This window comes from Mustela nivalis (assembly GCF_964662115.1).
Source record: "Mustela nivalis genome assembly, contig: HAP1_SCAFFOLD_1345, whole genome shotgun sequence".
Taxonomy (NCBI): domain Eukaryota; kingdom Metazoa; phylum Chordata; class Mammalia; order Carnivora; family Mustelidae; genus Mustela; species Mustela nivalis.
This window is the reverse complement of record NW_028135319.1, coordinates 131,101-138,942: the sequence shown is the minus strand read 5'-3', so window position 1 is coordinate 138,942 and position 7,842 is coordinate 131,101.

Below are 7,842 nucleotides of genomic sequence, written 5' to 3'. Positions count from 1 at the left end.
TGAGTTTCCTCCATGTCTTCTATTCCTGAGAGTTCATTTCTTTTTACCACTCACTCAATCACTGTACCTTATAACCTTGTTATAATTGCTTACCAGTGTCAAGGTATTCTATTGTTGACTCCTTGGAATTTTCTACCTACAGAATCATGTCATGTGTGAATATAGACAGTTTTATTATCTCTTCCTTCCAAATCCAAGTTTATTTTCTTTTAATACTATGTTAGCAAAGACTTCCAGAAGGAGGCTGAAAAAGAGTGGTCAAAGGGGCCCCCTTCCTCCTTACCTTACCGGAAAAGCATCTATTCTCACCATTAAGTATAATAGGGCTGTTGAAGACATGTTTTACCGAGTTAAAGAAATTCCCTGTATTCCTAGTATGCTGAGAATTCTTATTGTGAATGTGGGTTAAGATTTTGTGAAATGCTTTTCTGCACCTATTGGTATGATCATATGGTAATTTCTTCTTTTGCCTGTTGATGTGATGGGTTACATGAACTGATTATCAAATGTTGAACCAGGACTGCATACCTGGAATAAACCCCACTCGGTCATGGTGTGAAAATGTATACTGTTGGATTCAATTTGCTAATGACTTGTTGAGGATTTCTGCATCTATGTTCCAAGACATAGACTTCTGTCTTCAGTTTCCTTTTCTTGTAATGTCCACCTCGTTTTGCTACTACAGCAATCCTGGCTTCACAGAATGGGTTAAGAAGTAGTTCTGCTTTTACTTTTTGGAAGAGATTGTAGAGAAATGGTATCACTTCTTCCTGAAGTGTTTGGTAGAATTCACTAATGAACACTGATTTGGACACTGACACTGATTTGGAAGATCAAGTATTAACTCAATTTCTTTAACAGCTTAGATCTTTCTGTGAGTTTTGGCAGATTGTGTCCTTCAAGGAACTGGTCTATTTAATTCCATCTAGGTTATGAAATTTGTGGACAGAGAGCAGTCCATAGTATTATTATCCTTTTAATGTCCATGGAATCAGTTGTTATGGCTTTCCCTCATTCTCTTGTCAGCACCTTGTATCTTCTCTTTTTCTTAGTTAATTTAGCAAAGATGTTTATCAGTTTCATTGACTTTTTCAAATAACTAACTTTTGGTTCTACTGATTTCTGCTCAAAGAAAGTTTATGCTGGATTTAATCAGCTCCTTTTCCTAGTTTCCTAAGATGTAAGCTTAGACTCTTTGTGCAAGTTAAGATCATTTGTTTCTGTAACCAGGTTTGTGTAATCTCACTGTGGTGTAATTTAGTATACCACCTTTATACCCTGTCAGTCAATAAATGCCCCACTCCAGCCCCGCCCGCTCCAGTCTCAACCCACCTTCTCACAGAGCCAAAAATCTCCAAGGGCTCAGATCTGTCTCTGGCTACACTGGCCTCTGCCTTAGAGGGCAGCAACTTGCAGAGGGTTTGTATAAAATTTGGGTTGAAGACTAGAGGACTCACATATGTACACTCAAGGCACCTCCTGGTTTGGCATGAACCATGAGTGAATGGGGAAAATGAGACTAGGAACTAGATATCCCTCTACACTGAATACATTCTATTTGCCACTCCGCTATTTTGAGTTATACATTCTAAAGTGTTACAAATGAGCTCTGTGGGCCTCCTTTTACAAACTGCTCAGCCCTTACACACATGGGCGATGTGCCTGATATGGTAACAACTGCCAAATTAGGAGTGGCTGTTCTGTGTTCACAACTAGAATTAAGTTTCATGATGCATATGAAGCACATATAGTTTATATAAGGTACCGTATGTAGATATGCAAATCCTGCACACTTGAGGGATGCTTCACATAAGGATTTAAGGCTGTGGCCCTAATTACTCAGTTTATTTCTGCTTTTAAAAAGCTTCATATTCACATGATTGCCAGAATGAGGGCTGCAGTACGATTAACACGAGGGAACTTCTCGTGATGAAATCATGATTCCCTTGTAATTCTAATGCAACAGATACTCCAGATTCCTTTTCGATTTTGTAAGCTGTGTTGATGGTTACTCAAACTATTAAGTGATAAAATTTCACAGAACTACACAAACACACAAACTGCATGTAAAAACTGAAGTGAGAATAAGGACTGTATGTGACTTAGTACTGTGGTACCATCAACTCCCTCAGCTTGACAATATACAATGGTTGTGGAAATCAGCCACAGAGGAAACTTGCTGGAGGGCATGTGAGAATTCTATGTACGACTGCAACTTCTCATGATTCTATTTTTTCATTTTATTTATTTATTTATTTATTTATTTATTTTTGGTTTTTAAAGCTTTACATGGCACAATATACTTCTATAAATTACAATTTTTTATGTTTCCCAAAGATAAATATGGCATCAAAACCCAAAACTCAACTTCTAATGTTGTGTTACTTCTAAAAATAATCTTCAAGCTATATACCCCAAAATTGAAAGGTTTCTCTTTAATATAAATTCTGACATAACCTAGTTTGTATTTTTGCTAAAAAGGCAAACAAACAAAGATACTTTTACAAAACAAAAAAATCTGTCACGCTTTATACCAGTATTTGCTTGGTAACATTCAATGGAATGTTACTTAACAAGACTGTCCTGCATTTGTTGCAGTCTACTTTGGAGTAAAATAAGGCCAGTTTGTGTGGAAGAAGGTTCCCGAACATTCAGGATGTCAACAGAGCTTCTGCCAGTGTGAATTCTTGTGTAATGGCTGCTGAAGTACAGCTCGACACTCCTAACATCCATTTCAATTGTAAGATTTTTCTCCTATGTGTATTCTCTGATGTACAAAGAGGTTTGACTTCTGAGAGAAGGTTTTTCCACATGTGTTACATTCATAAGGCTTCTCCACCATGTGTGATCTCTGATGTTTAGCAAGGTCTGACTTACGGTAAAAAATTTTCCCACATTCATTACACTGACAAGATCTCTCTCCTGGGTGAGCCCTGTGAGGTACTGTGAGGGATGATTTGTGACTGAAGGATTTCCCACATTCATTACATTCATAGGGTTTCTCCCCTGTGTGTTTTCTGTGATGTAAAATAAGTCCTGACTTCACACATAACAATTCCCCACATTCATTACATTTATAGGGCTTTTCTTCTGTATGAGTTCTCTGGTGGACAATTAAGGTGTACTTATGATAGAAAGCCTTTTCACATTCATTAAACTCATAAGGTTTCTCACCTATCTGAATTCTCTGGTGCTGTGTGAGCTGAGACTTCTGACAGAAGGTTTTCCCACATTTGTTACATTCATATGGCTTCTCCCCTGTGTGTGTTCTATTATGTTTAGTTAGGTATGATTTATTATAGAAGATTTTCCCACATTCGTGACATTCAAAGTGTTTCTCCCCTGTATGTGTCCTATAATGTTGAGAGAGGGTAGACTTATGGCTGAAGAATTTCCCACATTCAGGACATGCAAAAGGCTTCTCCCCTGTGTGAGTTCTCTGATGTACTGTGAGGTAGACTTCAAGCAGAAGGTTTTCCCACATTCAAAACAGTCATAAGGTTTCAACCCTGTATGAATTATCTGATGCCGGTGAGAACTGACTTGTAGTAGAATGTTTTCCCACATGCATTACATTCATAGGGTTTATCCCCTATGTGAGTTCTTGGATGTTGTCTAAGGTGTGACTTCTGACAGAAAGATTACCCACAGTCAGGACATTCAAAGGGTTTTTCACCTGTATGAGTTCTCTGATGTACTGTAAGGTGTGAATCCATACAGAAGGAATTCCCGCATTCATAGCATTCATAGGCTTTCAGTCCTGTGTGTGTTCTCTGGTGTTTAGTGAGGTCTGACTTCTGATAAAAAGTTTTCCCACATGCATTACACTGATAGGGCTTCTCACCTGTATGTGTTCTCTGGTGTAATGTGAGGGCTGACTTGTGGCTGAAGGCTTTCCCACATTCACTGCACACATAGGGCTTCTCTCCTGTGTGTGAGCTCTGATGTTTAGTGAGGTTTGACTTCTCCCAAAAAGTTTTTCCACATTCATTACACTGAAAGCGTTTCTCTCCTGTGTGTATCCTCTGATGTCAAATGAGGTGGGATTTCTCCCAAAACACTTTCCCACATTCATTACATTCAAAGTGTTTTTCTCCTTTATGAGGTTTCTGAAGTTGTGAAAGGCATAAATTCCTCCTGAAATCATTCCCACTTTGATTACATTCATAGTGTTTCATATGTGCCCCATGATGTTTCAAAAGGGTAGACTTTATACATAAGGATTTTCCACAACCACTAAATCCACAGTGATTTTCCTCTGAGGAATTTATCCAATGGACTAAGAAGGAGTTATCAAAGAAGGTTCTCCCATATTCATTACACTCACAATCATTACCTTCTGCAATCTCTCTCTTGTATGTACTAAATATTGCCTTTTCAAGGAAGGTTTCTTGATAAATATTATAATCAAAATTTTGCTCTAACATTTGAATCTTCTCAGGATGAATAGGGTCCTCATCATGACTCAACGTTTTCCCATTTTTAAAAAATTCACTTTTCTCTCTAGTATGAGTTTTCTCATGTTTAATACTGAGTAGCAATTTTCCACAGGCATTAAATTCACCAGTCTTTTTTCCTAAATAGTTTTTCTTATCGATAAACAATTCTGAAATACAGTTGAAATTCACTCCACATGAGTCCCACTGACAGAGGGTTCTTCTGGAAGGAAAAAAGACTTTGTGTCCAAGTTAAGTGGTTTTTCTACTACATTACCTTGTTCTTTAGTTAGTGTTTTATTATTGATGAATGCAACTTCCCACACATGTTTAGTTTTTGTGGCTTCTTTCTTCCTTGTGATCAGTTTTCCAGATTTCTAAAAATAAGAAAAATTAACCTTACATAGAAATATTAACACATTTTTTATGGAATGCAATATATATACAAATGCCCTATATTATAGCTGACTTGGATTTCTTTTTTAGTCTCCAGAGAAGAAAATAATTTTAAGCACATATTTTTTCTATTCTTGAGTTTGATATGAAAACACAGAAATGAAAACAAGAAACAAAAGCCTGGCACAGTACAAAAAGGAAGCAGAAACTGCCTATTACAACGTGAACATCTGCATTCCGATGTCTAAAAAATAACAGCACCTGTTAAAATCTGAATGTCTCCATCTCCCCTCTAAACAAATGTATGGATCAATATAAGGAGAGCAAATAAAATTACCTCCAACAAGCCATGACTTTGGCATAACTAGGAGATACAAAGTACTACTAAATTCAAATCACCACTAAGGAAAGAAACATTTAAATACAGAAGAAAATGATAATGAGCCCACATCCATTGAAAGAGTCAGCTACATACTGTAGCAACCACACATAAAGAAGAGACAGGGAACTCAGAGATGATTAAATGTAAACAGAATCATTCCCAGAAAGGGGAAGTCTCACTATGAGTGGGGCAATACTGAGATGACATCTCAGTTCTGATACATGACAATTCAGACCACTGGGAACTCCAAGAGTATATGGGAACTAAGGACACAATGCTTAGTGATCTAGGTGAGGAATAATATTGTAAAAAGGACAATGTGACCTTGGAACAGACTTAAATTACAAGGAGCCAGATATGAACTGAATTTTCCCTCTCCCAAATTCATATGCTGCAGCCCTAATTCCCAAGGTGACTGTATCTGGAGACAGTGCCTTTAAGGAGGCAATTAAGGTTGAATTAGGTCATCAGGGTGTCAGGCTAATCTGATAGGAACAGCATCCTTATTAGAAGTTGAAGAGACACCAACTTCCTTGCTCCCACCATGTGCACACACAAAAAAGCGATGTGAGGCTACAGCAAGAAGGTGCTGTCTGCAAGCTGAAGAGATAGGGCTCACCAGAAATCAACACTGCTGGCACCTTCACCTTGGCTTTACAAACTCCAGAAGTGTGAGAAAACAAATTTCTGTTATTTAAGTCACCCGTGGTGTTTTGTTGTAGTAGTCCAGGCAGACTGACAGAGAGCCCAGAGAGAAAAGAGACTTCACTGGAATTTTAATAAATAGCATTGAAAAAGGCTCAGTGATGACAGAGCAGAAAAAATGACAATAAAACTAAAGAAAGAAGAAATGGATCACAAGGAAGGCCCCGGCTAAAGAAGGTAGTCTGCAAAATAAATAAAATTTTTAAAATAAAATTATATGCATATATGTAGGATTATAGTTTCTATAGAGGAAAAACCCTAGATAAGAGAAAATTAAACCCAAAAGAAGTAAGAGAAGTAAGGAATAAACCCAAATGCAGTAAGAGAAGTAACGAATAAAGATCATATGGAAAATAATGAAATCAATGAAATACTATACACATAATTCATTTCCAATATAAAAATTTCCTATATGTTGATTTCCTACAAATTCTGTTTTCATGAACATTCAGCTTAAAATAGTTTCTAATTTACCCTTCAAATTCTTCTCTGAACCATCAAGTTATGTAAAAGTGTGCCATTAAGTTTCTAACTATTTAGGAATTTTACAGCTCTTTCTGTTATTGATGTTTAATTTGGCTAGATCTAACTCTACTCTGGTAAGAAAAAGTATTTTATATGACTTGACTCCTTTTAAATTAATAGAGACTTGTTTTAGATCTTAGAATGCAATCTACCTTGGTTTATGTTCATGTGTTCCTGAAAAGAATGTGTATTCCACTGGTTTATTTGTGTGTAGGGGTGGGGGGTATTTTATAAATGTCAATTAAGTCAATTTGGTTACTCGGTGTTCTTCTATTTATCAGGAGAGAGATATTGAAACAGACTGTAACTGTGCATCTTTTTCTCATTCAAGTTCCATCAGGTTTTCCTTTCTAAACTTTGAAAAACTTATCTGTCATCCTAGTAACACTAGGCACCCCCAAGGCAGAACCCTCTGACAAGAGTCATTAGAGACGTACACTGTGGAAGGAAAGGTGTTTAAATAATCCAATCCAGTCATTAAACAAATAAATAAGCAAGGAAAATTAACAACAGACCCTTTCAGAGAAAGAAGGAATCAGTATAAGGCTAGGTACAAAATATCTAAAATATCCCTTTTGTCCAAAAAGAAGAAAAGAAAGAAAGAAAGAAAGAAAGAAAGAAAGAAAGAAAGAAAGAAAGAAAGAAAGAAAGAAAGCTTTGTCTTGTGATTCATAAGACAAAGAGGAAAATTTCACATATATGGGGGAAGGAGCAGGCAACTAACTGCCCTTGAAAGAGTCCAGATATCAGACTTAGCACTTCTCAAAGCAGCTTTTACAAACACACCCAAAAGGCAACCATGTTCAAGGAAGTAAAGGCAGGTAATGATGGCACCCTCATCACATAGAGAACATCAAAAAACTGAAAAGAATGAAACAAAAATTCTCAATTTGAAAATTATAATATCTGCATTGTAAATTCGTTAGACAGGAATTATAAATTCGTTGATTCAAGCTTATAGAAGACGAATTAGTAAACTTGAAGATACATCAATAGATATCATTTACACAAAAGAAATAAGAATGAATAAAACCAAAGAAAGCCTCAAACAAATGAAAGACAGTGCTACCTGCACCAACATATTCATAATGGGAATATCAAAAGAACAGAAGGAAGAGTGAGAGGAGAAAAATCATTCAACAGAATGATGGCAAAATCCTGGAAACTTAAGAGAAAAATAATATGCAAATTCAAGAAGATAAACTCCACGTGAGATAAACAGAGATCCATGCCAAGATGCATCATAGTAAAAATACTAAAAAAGAATCAAAAAAAGAAAACTTACGTATCAAGAGAAATACAACTCATCACATATAGGGAACTCCAGTGAGACTGATACCTGACATTTCTGTACGTTATTTTTTAAATTTTCCTCTGGGATGTCTTTCATTTATGCTT